Raw genomic sequence first — 14,532 nt, 5'->3', positions numbered from 1 at the left:
GTGAATTAAGGCCGTCCTAAACCAAATTCCACGCTGACGCAAGTAACCGGGTTTTCGGGAATTTCCCGTGAGGAAAGCAGAGCAGTTTCGACGATTCGAATAATTTCAGCTGCAACACGCGCGCGCTGTTTTGTTAGCTCGCGAATAAAAACTAGCGAATTGTCGGGCCTGGTCAGTCGGTTGCGATTGTAGTCCTTATCGTTGACGGTAACAGGACGCACTATCGCGTGCCGATGATTACACGCTTCTACCTGGCCGTTCTACTATGGGCAAAGGCACGACATTAATATGCGAGAGGACCCTCGGATTAACCCTTCGCGCGTTCCCTACTCGACTGCAACATTTATGAATCATACATACGAATCACCGTTGACATTTGGTCCTTCTATCGATCGTCAGGTGCGACTATTTCGTGAGCATAATTGTTCAACAGTTTGTTAAGGAAAAGCGATTCTTTTATCATTACAAAGTTTCAAAGGGATAATCCCAGATTTCTTCAAAGGAGCTTTTTTATTATTTTTTATTTCTTTTATTATTATTACTCTTTTCTAATAGATTTTTTCTTTAGAGTTGGATTTCCTATCCACTACTCTCAAGAACAATTTCGAATTTCTAGTAATAATTAATTGGAACCAAAACGATAAAATGTATAGCTCAACAGGATTTCTTTTATGCACACATACACAATAAAGCGATAGCAGATGACTATCTAGGTAATATGCGACTAGAAAATATGGACCGAGAGTATCAGCGGACAAAGAAGGATGATAAATCGATAATCGAGGTGTCTCGCGAGCATACGCAGGAAAAAAGTTTGCTTTTCACGTAATTTTTTATCTTCGCAAGTAACGTTTTTATGCAGATTAAAATCGAAGGATGAGAATTATATTCCGTAATCTATATTACCAATAAAAGTAATTAATATTTGCATGAACGAGAAATTAAGCTGAGATTATTTTACGCGACGCGACGAGTTGCGAGTACTCGAGATGTTGAGATCTTAATAACGAGTGATATTTTTATACTTCATACTTTTCGCCGGTATACGTCACGAGTTAAAAATATATCAATAATAATAAAGTAAACTCTTTATATCGTATCTTACATGTTATAGTATTTTTTTTTCCAGATATTTCGTTAAGAAATCGACGTTAATTCTCAATGGAACGTAAATAAAAACCTGATGGAATGCCGCACATGATAGCTATGACTTTCGTGCATTTATCATGTATCGGATATATCCGTACAAAACACGCACGGGCAGAGCTCGACATAAATTAGATTGTACTTTCACACGGGGGAATACGATAGAGTACGCGTGTCTCGCATTCGCATTGCACATTCGCGAGAAACTCCTGTGTTAAAGCATATCGTCCCGACCATTACGTGGCGGATGCCTATCGAATTGGTGGGATAACCGTAGTTTCGTCAATATTTATAATCTCAACCGATCGATCCGCTGTTCGCGGATACGCTGAAAACATTACAGCAAAATCGGACCATCGGCGAGACTTTATTTCGCCGACGGAACGCCGCATCAAGAATAATAAGTTATACTACGCCAGTTATTTCCACGCTCAATCGACTCGAATTAAAATTGCTGACCTGCTCCACTCGAAAAGCTTGTAACTAAGCGCAGCGGTGAAATATCGACGCTAAAAGTAAAATTCTGGCTTTGGCTTCGTGTTCAAGTAGACTCGCACACTCTACAAATTTCAATTAGCGTTTGAAGTTAACTCTCCTGTTTAAAGAATGAAGCAAACCAACGAATGTGTGGTTTCTCTACGGAGCGCAAATGAAAAAAAGTGGCCGTTAAATCGGCGTTAAGACAGATAGAAACATCGCCACTTACCATCGTCGCTATTTAGATTCTTTCCACCGTTCTAACTTTATTTGCTAGCGCGTTATCTAGCTGGCATTCGCCGTACCGTAAAAATTAAGGTCGCTTCCTTCGCTTTACCGTAAAAATTCAGGCAGCTTCGCTACGCTTGATAAATTCTATCAAATTAAAAAAAAAATCATACATCTTTTAGTTGAGTTCTAGTCTGTCCAGATAACTCTGATTTTTTTTTTAATCGCAATACGCGCGAGTATTTCAATATTATCTACGGACGATAGAACAGTCTCTATTTTCGCATGATATAATCTCGTATTATGTATGATATATGTTGCATTCGTATAAATATTCCATGCTATAAAGTCCGTATACACATACCTACATCATACCTATATCTAAACAGTGAACTCATCTCATTAGTACAGCCTAGTAAATAATTACTACTTCTGTTGAGGCTAATTTTATCAACCTTTAACATTCAAAGTCGATTTAATCCACCGTAAAAATTAATAAAACTGCGGGGATATAGCTTCAAGTTTGCTAAAAATTACTTTCCGTTGTTAACGAACTTGAAAATTATCTGTAAACAGGATAAAGAATAAAGACGTATACACTATTTGAGAGAACAACAAAAATCCGCAAAACAATTAATAATCGTTATTTATATAAAGCAATATAGAAGAGCTTAAAAAAAAATACTAGCTGGTTTACTGTATAATTAAAGAAAAAAATAGAGTAATCTAGCTGCTGCGAGTTTTATCTGGTCGAATTTATGTGCAAACAATATAAAATGGACGACTTTTGTGAAAACTCTAAAGTGGATACGCTGTGCGAATGGCGGTCTGTTTTGCTATATCCTTACCGTCACGGCGCTTCTTGGTGGCTTAGCTTTAACACGGCAAATCCCACGATCGCTTGGAGCGGAGTTTAAGCTGGGCTTAAGTCTTAAGTGACAGTAATGAAACCGCGTGTCGGTCGGTTTTGCCGAAATGGCATTTTCTTCCCTTCTCACGCGCGCAGTCGTTACATCAGGACGAACAACCGTTTCCAATCGCTAAATGAGAGTAACGCATAAGACGAGGATGAAAATTGTTTGCGCATTTAAAATGCGGGGAAAACCCCGAGCGGTGGTAGTTTTATTACCCCCTTGGGTTAACAGAAGGGCTAAACGCTTTACCGCGCCAGATGCTGCAATATGCAATTTATACTCGTAATTCGCCCGACTTATGGACGTAGCAAAATACAACGGGGACACAACGTACGGGAAGATTATTCCCGCCGTACGAAACGCATCGATCGACATTTAAAACAATCGGACGGCGCGAAGCGGCATTACGGCGCTTGAAAAACGGGCCAACTTTGGCACATGTTTTTTCTCGGCACGGCTACGCCACCGCGCCGTCTCTCGGGTGTTCTTTAATTAATCAGCACGCGGGAGCAGCAGGAAAAGGCAGCTGCCAAGCGGCGCACGGGATAGTGTACAGGGACCGATGGGCGGAACGGAGAGGGGGAGGGAGAGAGAGAAAGAGAGAGAGAGAGAGAGGGGGGAGGGAAGATGGGGCTGCGAAGGGAGACATGCGAATGGGCGAGAGGGTAAAGGTTGGCGTTGCTGCTGCAACATTAGCCCCGGGCCGGACTGGTTACACCGACGTTCAGCTCGAATGCGTGCAGTTTCGCTCTAAAGTATTCAGCGCCGAAAGATTCACAGGTGCAGGTTGCTTACTATTACTACCGTCACTATCACCGTCACATATCCCTACATCAAACTCCTACCTCACGCACGCATCTCTGCATGCGTTGCGCGCGTGTTTATTTAGCTACACCCGTGTGTCTGACATTACGTAATTAAATACATATAGCCTCGAGCTTTATTAATACACTGGCGTCCCGCTGGTGCATTAATCAATGAAAGAGCCGCGTTTTCGTGAGGAAAGAGCGAGACAAGCGACATGTATCAAAAAATGGTTAAAACGGTTTAAGATCAAACGCGTTCTTAGATTTGCTTCCGCCTCGGCTGCTTCCAATCTCGCCCGGCTATGAAAACAGAGGAATTCTACAACGCGACCGACTCACCACAAAAATTCGTTCTAGATTTCAAACCAGACGCATGAAAATTAATCCTAAGCAAAACGTTGAGCAAAAACGTTGGAATAACAAAATGGGTAAATTCTTACAATTAGAAACCATGGAATGTCACGTTCTTACAAATAAGGAACAAAGATTCACATATTCGACAATAGAAAAAGATAACATTGATAATAATTGTTAAAAGGCATAATATAACTTGTTTATATCCCGTAAGTTTACTTATTCCATTTCTTTATTAATACGAATGTTCCTAGTTCGTTGCGCTATATTATATTAGAAAATGTCTTGCAAACTAAATAAATCTTTTATTAAGAATGAAGTAGCGTATCCAACAAAATCCAGATGTGATCACATTTTCAAATTACTACGAACCACCAACAGACAGTTTAGAGGAACGACCGAGGCAGGGAATTTCGAGTTGGCGAGAAGATAGGATGAGAGATGTACCATGCGGTCCGAGAGAAAACTCGGCACCAACTTCAGCCTGCACGAGCGTGTTGCATGGATGGTCGGATCTAATGAACGAATGGGGTCTCCGCGTAAAAGAAAACAGGAATAAATAAAAGAGCTCGTCGTCGCTTTTGCGGTCAGTTACTTGCCGCCCGCCGCGACTCCTCTCGCCCTCTCTCTTTCTCTCTCTCTCTCTCTCGGTTCAGTTCACCCGGCAACGCGGTCGGAGTCTGACGGTGGAGCGAGGGCTTGCCACCCTACGGTTGAAATTAATCACTTTTTCATTAATGTCGTCCGCGAGTTGGAAAAGCTCGCACGCGTTGAAAACTGTCGCATCCCAATATCTTTATTACAGTTTCTTCGAATTCTACAAAGAAGGGTAGAAAGATACAGAAAATTTCTCTTTTTCCAGATATTTCGCGACGGCAACGCAGAGTGCGAGAACTCGAGAACACCATTAAGTCTCACCGAAAAAAAAAAAGATAAAAAAAGATACGAGGAGGAAACGGTCATTCAGCGCAAACTTGATATGATATCCGATTAACGATACAACGATTGATAAACCGAGAAGAGGACGGTAATGGACTAACTTAATTCGCCCCGTAAAAAGGCAAGCGATATTTTGGCATAAAAGGCTATATGTCACCGCTTTGATGATGAAAGTTCATGATGCTTATCTCTTTTATACACGCCATGAATGGAGCTACCGAGTCGTATGATCGATTATCGGCTGATGGTTTACTACCCTCATGAGATCTCTCGCCCCTTTGACACAATATAACGCGGAGGCCAGATGCTCCCCCTCACACGGCAGGGGAATTCATGATTCATGGTAAATTAAAAAAAGATAAGAGGATGTTAATATAAATTCACAGTCGAGGACTGGTTTACACGTTTGTCATAGATATCAAATTCCTTTTTTGTTTCCTTCTTTTCTCTCTTTTCTTTTTAATATAAAGAGAATAGAGAAATTATTTATGAATATAAATGTTGATCAAACGTATTGTGATTTAAAAGCAACATTGTAATTTACAATATATATTTTTTATTGGGAAATATACCGTTAGATTGTACTGTTATAAGTTGCGTCGAGCCACTGAAAGTTAGCACGCGTGAATTGCTGCATTAAAAAAGCAGAGGGGGAAAAAAACGATATTGGCACCTCGGTGCTACCGGCGATGTGAAAAGAAGCGAGCGCGGCGTATCTGCATGAAAACAGGTGGAAGTCAAACGTAATCCAATTACAGGATAATCGCATTGCCTCGAGATTCGTACTCGGGCATTCGGGCGAACTATTGAGTGATTAAAAATAATACCCGACAAACGCGCGCGCAGTCGAAAGTTCGCTCACGTGTACGCGGAAACTCACTCTTCACTTTATATGAACTCGTCCTTTTTCTTTTTCTTTCTTTTCCATTTTACCGCTAAGCTACTGTGATATAAGTCACTTTGATTCCGTTGTGAATAATAATCCTTCTGTATATCTGTATTATAAAAATCCTATGTATACTCAAAAATTAATTGAAGTAGAAATGTTTCCCTGAGATTACATATGTATATTATATAAATTTCTTTCATGCATTTTTTGTCTGCATGTACCTTGCTTATACATTTTTTTAAAAGGTGTTTAGCTAAAGGCAAATTTTAGAGCGTTATATACATATATTAAAATAAGTAAAGCTATGTGGTGCTTATTAATTCACAATAAAACCTAAATGCACGATTTCTATTTATTTCTTAAAGTAAAGATATCTTATCTGCTATACACAAATTACTAGTTAAATCTGTGTTTTATTAAGTCTTAAAATTATTATATTTCTACAAATTCTTGCAGAATAATAAATTATTTATCAATAAACGGACATAAAGATTTTCTGCAATAACAATGTGGCGACTGCTTCAACTGTAGAAAACTGTTGACTGCCATTTCAACGAATGGAAACCAACGATATCGATAACAACCAGGAAAAAGTATTATCGACATGCAGAAAGGTCGAACAGACTGTAAGTCGATAAATGCAGAAACCTAGTCGTGGATAAATTTTCAGCAGTCGATACACAAGTACTGCTGCTGTCGGTACAAGGACTTATCTTCGTTCGTAAGTTACCAAAAAATATGTTATGCTGCGATATGTGTCGGTAATATGGCATTTCAGATTTCTGAAATTTATAGATTTTTACCTATAGATTTGGTGAAGCACAAATAACGATACGTATAACTGGAGGCTTCTTTAATTGGAGCACCATATATGCTCAGAAAGAATCGTATTCCATTTGAAGAAATCGAAAAAAAAAACAGTGAAGTTGAATTTATTACCACCTACAGATAGATTTCGAGTGTATTATCAAGTGCAAAAGTGGTTAGGTAATGAACTGAATCCCAAGGTTTAAAAATGAATATTAAAGAATAATTTATTGGACCCAAAAAAAACATCACAACTTCCTGCTTCGGATTGTCTTTTGAACATGATTTTTTGCATTTGTTCAAAAGGTTGGGGACCATTGTGTGGCTGTCAGAAGTTAGGACTCCACTGTTCATCAGTCTGCGGTAATTTTCACGGACAATCTTGTCTGAATGTTGCACTTAATCGACGATTTATCCGAAACAGAAGTTAATAAAAACAAAGGAATTGACAACCCACAAATTAATCCTATTACCTCCAACAATGCATTTATTCAAACAAGGGTGAAAACGAAGAACAAGTAGAAGGTGAAAAAGAAGAAGAAGAAAAAGCATAATTTTATGTCATTTTGTACAAAAGAATTACGAGTGTGTGAAATAAAGTATTTTAATAACCGTAACTGTCTTAGCTTGCAATTTCAACGCCAGATTAAGCGAAAACGATTACGTGTACGAAAAAATTACCTAAGACCTTTTTTGCAGAAAATTTTCTCATCTTTATTTTTCAAAATAGATGTTTGGTTTGCGGCAATTTTTCCTCGCAAACCAAAAAGAACATAAACTTCGGCTGTATGGTGTTTTTGCTCAAGATAAATGCTAATACATCTAAGCATTTTCAAAACTCCATGCAAAATCTTTTATTATGTCAAGAGAAAAAATATGGACCATTGACATATTTCTTGTGCCGAAATAAGACGACCTCGAGTTCTATTGATGATATTATAATATTATAAATAACATTACACCTTTTTGAAAAATCCAAAATTTAAAATGCACGAAATTAAGATACTGGATGTGGAAGACGCGATTATAGGAAAGTCGTAAAATTAACAGGAACGTAGATATTAGCGAAAAACTAATTTTTAACACCTTTTACGCGCTGTAAAATATTATTCGTACAATCAAATAATGGCGACTTTTGATATGTTATTTATAAAGAAGACTAAATAAAAGTGCATGCAAAAATTCAGCTCACTTGAAATTTTTCCAAAGATTGGTCGAATTTTTGCCTAAAGTTACTGGACTATTATGTTTGTTTACATTTTCCGTCACCGGAAAATGATAATTTTCAATCGGCAGGTTAAATTATTCTTCTTGATTATACCTGCATAATGATATGTATATTTTTGTAAATATAAATCAATATATTTACACCGGATCAAAATTAGAAATATCGCAGATCAGTTTTATTGTATAAAGCAATAAAAATTTTTCTCATACTCTCGTAATAGATAATAAATCGTACGGCTCGAGAATAGATCAAACTTATATTCTTAAACACATACTGCCTGAATAAAATTGGCAAATAGTAAGAAATGGCTTATTATTAATAGTGTACTTACTATTAATAATAACGATGCAGTCTTATAATAAAAGTATAACATACTGAATTTCTTCTTTAGTTAAATACAATCATAGTTAAAAGCAAAAAATAATTTGTTATATATACATATAATTATATATTAATAGCAATAAAAATACATGCGAGTATAAGAAAAAAATCTATGATTTATATAAACTTATATTTTCAGATTTTTATTTTTATATAGTGAATTTACTTCTCTGTAATAATACTTTAATTTTAACGAAAAGTTTTATGCTAAAAGTGGCGGTGAAAGAAATGGATGAACAGGAATCGATGTGAAGTAGAATAAATGTTTATGTAAGCGTCAGAAGAAACGAACAAGTAGGGCAACGAAAATATTATCGATAAACGTATGTATATATGCAAATTAAGAGTGTATAAAACAAAGAAGAAAATTCAATAGCTACGGAATGACCTCATATATAAATATCGATAATGTTATCATCTACGGTTAATTAAAACCATGATTTATACTCTTGGCATTATCTTTCATCGTAAATGAGACTTAAGACCACGTATATTCTGCAAGTAAATTAAAGTTGTTATCAATACTCTGCAACGTTTCATGAATAATGTTATGACTTAGGGCCAATTTCACTAACCTCGGTAATATTACTAGAATAAAATGTATATACTACAGTTTTATTTTGTTAGAAAGTTTAGAGATAGCATGTATCTAAACAATCTAAAGAAAGCGAAAACTAAATTCTAGGAATATATCTCAACTTCAACGTGTGGCTGCAATTAAAATATATAATCAAACAAAATGAAAGAAGCAATGAATAGATATAAAGGATCGTTTTCATATGTGCGGCCAGCGAGAAATAATATGCGAAAGGTAAATGAACAAACAATAACAAGCATACGTGCTACGTCGGTTGCTACTGCACAGATACTTCGTACATCCCTCTAGTCCAGTAACTTTAATGCCATATTACCGACACATATTGCAGCTTAGGTGTTGCACCAATCGACGATTCATCCGAAACAGAAGTCAATAAAGACGAAAAAATTTACAACCTATAAATTAATCCTATGGATTATCTCCAACAATGTATTTATTCAAACGAAGGTGAAAACGAAGAATAAGTAGAAGAAAAAGAAGAAAGAGGAAAAGCATAATTTCATGTCAACTTGTACAAAAGAATTACAAGTGTGTGAAACAAAGCACTTTAATACCGATAACTGTCTTAGCTTGCAATTTCAACGCCAGATTAAGCGAAAACGATTGCGTGTACGAAAAAACTACCTAAGACCATTTTTGTAGAGAATTTTCTCGTCTTTACTTTTCAAAATAGACGTTATAGTCGTAAAATCAATAGGAACATAGATAGTATCGAAAAATCAATTAACACCTTTTACGCACTGTAAAATATTATGCGTAAAATCAAAACAATCAAATGATGGGGTCTTTTGATATGTTATTTATAATTTATAAAGACTAAATAAAAGTGCATGCAAAAATTCAGCTCACTTGGAATTTTTCCGAAGTGAAATCCTAAAGTTACTGGACTACTCCGCGGGATGCCACTGTCAGTACGCACCTGTGTCGCTTTCCAGACAGACTCGGAACGTAGCTAGGTCCACCCTGAAAGCAAACATCGCAGAGACACGTTAATTTCAGCGGAAAAATCAATACGTTCCTCCGTATGCTTCGAGGAACGCTTCGCATGTTATTGTTAACCACGTGTTTCTAATGCGTTTACAAATAAAATATCAGAGGCGAAATATTCAGTAAGTATCGTCGACCATACCGTCGACGGTCCGGGTGACAATTTAGAGACACGGCGACGACGCGGACGACGTGCACGCGAAGAATCGTTTGCCGGCGCGATAACAACGACGATGGGAGAGAGAGAGAAAAAAAAAAGAACGTGCGAATTAAGGAGCAATTGTGCGATATTCGATCTCGCGCTTATTCCACATTTCCGGCCGGCTGTCACAACACGCGAAATACTCGTGGACGGAGCGGGTGTTACCATGGCGACGTTCGTTTATTCACCGGCGCGGCGCCGGCGAAGTGTCGAAATACACTTTATATATAAAATACATACATATTTCATTATTCTCGATACAAACAGAATTAATTCGTATATTTCGGTCTTTTCTACCGTATTGATTTTGTATAACTTGCTTATGAGTTAAATAAATATAAACACGAATTTAATTTGCCTACCAAATTCTATAAATTTACGCAGCAGTCTCCAGCAATTTTGTATCGCGCGTTTGTATACATTTGCGATTAATTCGAGTCTAAATATTTTTTCCATGTAAATTTAACAATTACACTTTCGTCGGTAAAAATAATTAAACTTTTATGTGGAAAACAACGTGAACAAAAGCCGATGGGAAACCCGGTCTATCGTCCCATTGACAGAAATCAGCGTGTGACGCGTCAATGATTTCACGCACGCAAGTGTCATCGGCGTCGCGGGATCGGTAAACAATCCCGATTGTTTACCGGCGCAGTCTCGTGGCACACGATGTGTCGGAAGAACTGTCAACTCTCGCGGAATTCTCCCGGATCGACGAGCGGCCGGGTGGCGCGTGCCGGCGAGCAGGCCGGTCGCGTCGCACGTATACTCGAAACGGGAATGAACGGGAAAACTGCGCGACACACGGGGAGAAGGTTACAGGACGAGAGTGACAGATCTCGAGGACGACGAGCGCGCGACGACACTGACACTGGCCGCAACGCGACGCGACGCTCGGACTCGATCGTCGCTCGTTGTTCCGTATCACGTGCGCTCGCTCGCCTTGTAGAATCGATCCTGGCGACTTCGCGTGGCCACGAGATTCGTCGACGGACGACCGACGACCGACGACGGGACCGAGACACGGCGCGAGACGTTCTCGCGAGTCACTCGCAGCGCAGCGAGAACGCGAAGGAAAACACTCACCGCGCTCCGCGACGATCTTTCGGACGCCTCCGCGCGCCGCAGTTACATCATAGCACACGCACGCACGCACTATATCTATGTTCCTAGGCGTTGAGATACTAGAAAAACTCGTGTAAAATGTATAAAAAAGGCGACGGTTTAGGAAGCTGCCAAGAGAATTGCCATGGCGATGCCAACACCAGGGCGGCCATGTTGTGCTACGCCGCGGCCGGTGCTGCCATCCGGGCGGCGGATCGGGGAAGCTCCTCGCGGCGAGCGAGACGTGCCGCGAAATTCTCACCGGATTACGAGTTCGGCGCGATATTTTGAAAACAAAAAATTTGCCGATATCGCGTATGTGATTGCTTTTTGAAAGTCAAATTACATTAAATATTTGTCTTCGTTCGTTCTAAAATATTACAGCGGTTGAGAGATCGATAATTCGACGTCGCAACGCGCTTCACGAAATAGCTCGGAGATGGCTCCACGGAGGGTCTTTAATCCGCCTACTATCATCCCCGCCCCCCCCCCTCTCCCCCCCGCCTACGCCAGACGCGATTTTTATTTTACGCAAGTGTATGGCGCGCGAGGCGCTCCTTTTATCTCGGCTGAAAGTTCAGCTGAGTAGAATAAAAATTTTTGTATGATAAAAGTTTTTCCGCGGTAATAGCCTTTTGACTTTAAACATAATGCGCGCGAATAAAATAATAAAATAAAGTAAACCGCGCGCCGGGATATTGTATTAGCTGAAACAAACGGCTATTCATGCTATGTCCTCGATTGTAGTTTCACCGTCGTTCCGTTAATTATCTCGCGGTATGAACTGACTAGGAATAAGCTAGAGAATATTTTTCAATTTTCTCGCGTCGAGCAGCAGTTTTCCGACAACAAAGAGAGAGAGGAAGAGAAAGAGAATCAGGATATTATTAACAAAGGGTCCGAGGATGGTGAAAACGATTGGTTTCACAGCACGAAGAGATTTTCCAGAGAAATTCGCGCTTTAAAGTTAATGTTTTCGCAAAGGATTTGCCAGAGACGAAGAGGGGGAGGGAGAGTAAAAGCAGCTAGGAAAAAACTCGCGTGTCTAACTCCGCGACACGCGTCGGATGTCGCGTGCAACAAATTGTGAGCATCCACGAAAGTAGGGACACGTTTCACGCTAGGAACTTTGCGTTCGTTACAGCGGGCTGAGGGGGGGGGGGGGAGTAAGACAAGGAGAAGTATGAGAGGAGGAGACAGGAAGCAGGGAGACCATCGCGTTAAGAGTCGTTACGCGAGTTAGGATATCCGCCGCCATACGAACGCGAGTAACTCCTTTAACGAACTCCCAAACGAAGTTCGGCTTCTTACTCCTCCGATTTCAGAGTTACGAGCTCATCTAATTAATATCAAGGATTCCTCGCTCGGAAGATACTTGAAACACGTGCCTTCGCTTTCACCGGCGGCGGATGTCATCCTTTTCCTCTTTTTGCCCCTCTCCTTTTTTTTCTCCCTTCACCTCGCCCCCCGTTCGTTTCCTCACAATTAGAGGGTAGCCCGAAGTTTCTTGCCCGTTAGGGAAACTGGTTGGGAAGAATTACTAATTACTTGCTTTCCAGGTTGAATTTAAAACTGTTTTAAGAGATGGCTCATTTTCGGTTATCCGATTACGGTTCGTCGATATCGGGGGTGAGCACGCATGGGTACGGGTAGGGAATGATGAAAAAGAGCCTCGACGCGGTATCACGTAATCGACGTGACTTCCCGCCCGGGCGGATACACGGGGCGAAACATAATTTTATTGCGCGGGCGTGTCTAATAACTTGCGCCCCGCGCCCTGAACTCAGCCCTCCCCCCCGAAAACTTGGCGCCGGAGATATATTTTCGTTTCATCGTCGTAGACGTTATAATAGGAGGAGATTGAGGTTGCTAAGGTGGAGTTTCAAACTCGCGTAAATGTGTGTAGCGCGCGCGGGCACGGTCCCCCTCTCTCTACCTTTCTGATTACTTCGTAAACTTCACGCCCGTCGGAACGATGCAACGGGAGCTCTTTTAGACACTTGTTTCTGGTGCGTTACGCAATCTCTGTAAGCCAGGTTTTACCGGGGATTCGCTCTGCCAAGAAACTGACTGCCGCGTATAGATAGATACGATAGAGAGAGAGAGAGTAATATGCTTTCCACTGTCGCGACCGAATGCCAGTATGAAGAATAGCAGTGCAAATTCAATGAGAGATCTTTAACTTAATTTAATAGATAAGGTTTAACGAAGAGAAAAGGGCGTCGGCGCGATCTAGTTTTTCCATGGGATAGCAGTCCGCGCGGAGAGACCACAATTGTAGTCAGCGACCGCATCGCTCGCGTGCATTCGGAATGCAAGTCGGTGCAATTGCGCGCGGCTCGTGTTGCGTGTTCTGTCCCGTCCAATGTATTGTCCGAACAATATGGCACGTTAGCTTTTGTCCGCGCTGTCTGTTTCATTCGCCGTTAATAAAATACCTTTCGAATGTACTGGCGAAGGGAAGGAACGTGTCTCTCCTTCGCCGCGTTTCGCTGTTGGTGAAACGTCCGCTCGCAAAGAACACGGGGACACTTGTACGTTCAAACTGCAGTAAACATCCCGATGTTTGCATCGCGCTGTGAATGAAAAGTGGGACGACTCGAGATATATTGTGTCAGAGCTGATTACGCGGCGTGCGAGAGAACGCGGCGTGTAAAAGGTGAAAAGGGGTACGAGAGATTGGACGAAAACCAATTTGACTCTGACTTGGCAAGTGCTAAAGAACAAAGTAATGAAATAAATATTGAAGAGCGCCACACACACGTATTTTCGCGTTATTCATTGGTATTGGTATACGTATTGTACGGTATTGTACGCGGTACAATAGATGCGCGTCAGCCAATAGCGAGAGATCGGATTATTTCTCATCACAAACAGAAGGCGGAAAAGGGCGGCATTGACATTTTCGTAGGAAGCGCGAAGAACGAATACGCGTGGGGAACAAACGGCATCACGTGCAGATTTCCCACACGCTTTTTTCTTCCTCTATGAGATTGTCAATATAAGTTTCCCTTTTCCTCCAGTTCTATACTTACATTTCATAAAACATTTATTGAATATCGTCTAATGCAAACTGTGTATCATTCTGTTAACGATAATTGTGATTATCATAAAATACGTGCTCAAATATAACGGGCACTTTTCCCGGCAAGCATTCACATTTGATTCCGACAGGTAACGAACGTCAATTCCGTACTATTTACAATCGGCTATCGACTTTAACGAATCGATGTTCGATTATTCGGCCGCCTTCAAACCTGCCTTACCGCAGTAATATTGCGAAATTCGCCGAACGAAACTAATAGATTTCCCACGGGATAAATCCCAAGCAAAGCTGCCTTGCTAGAAATGCGACGTAAATTTATCGTAAAGGCTTAGATTGCTATTTCACACGAACGCATCCCAGACCCGTTACTACGGTCTTTTAGATTTTAAAATACTAAATCATTCCTACTCTTTTTATACATTTTTT

The 14,532-nt window shown here is 40.4% G+C and overlaps 1 protein-coding gene and 1 long non-coding RNA gene across 10 annotated transcripts in view; one reads left to right on the top strand and one right to left on the bottom strand.

Annotated features, from left to right (window-relative positions):
- Positions 1–7,177, top strand: part of LOC139771699 (uncharacterized) — a 44,664-nt gene extending 37,487 nt beyond the window's left edge. The window contains exons 2-5 of the long non-coding RNA XR_011717961.1: positions 4,788–5,207; positions 6,210–6,474; positions 6,563–6,740; positions 6,867–7,177. This is a non-coding gene — a long non-coding RNA (uncharacterized lncRNA). The remainder of the gene's footprint in view (positions 1–4,787; positions 5,208–6,209; positions 6,475–6,562; positions 6,741–6,866) is intronic.
- Positions 1–14,532, bottom strand: part of Lar (tyrosine-protein phosphatase Lar) — a 382,201-nt gene that overhangs the window by 254,417 nt on the left and 113,252 nt on the right. For 5 of the 9 annotated variants that reach the window (XM_071704647.1, XM_071704653.1, XM_071704651.1 and 2 more), the window contains exons 1-2: positions 11,043–11,226; positions 9,687–9,730 (exon numbers count right to left, since the gene is read on the bottom strand). The gene's annotated coding sequence lies outside the window, so the exon portion shown is untranslated. Of the gene's footprint in view, positions 1–9,616; positions 9,731–10,318; positions 10,339–11,042; positions 11,227–14,532 lie in introns of those variants that run through there. The other 4 variants (XM_071704655.1, XM_071704649.1, XM_071704648.1 and 1 more) reach the window with 3 other exon arrangements.

This window comes from Temnothorax nylanderi, unplaced genomic scaffold (assembly GCF_030848795.1).
Source record: "Temnothorax nylanderi isolate EJ_2023f unplaced genomic scaffold, tnyl_v1.0 TNYL_tig0043_pilon, whole genome shotgun sequence".
Taxonomy (NCBI): Eukaryota; Metazoa; Arthropoda; class Insecta; order Hymenoptera; family Formicidae; genus Temnothorax; species Temnothorax nylanderi.
This window is presented reverse-complemented; position numbering and strand designations above follow the sequence as displayed.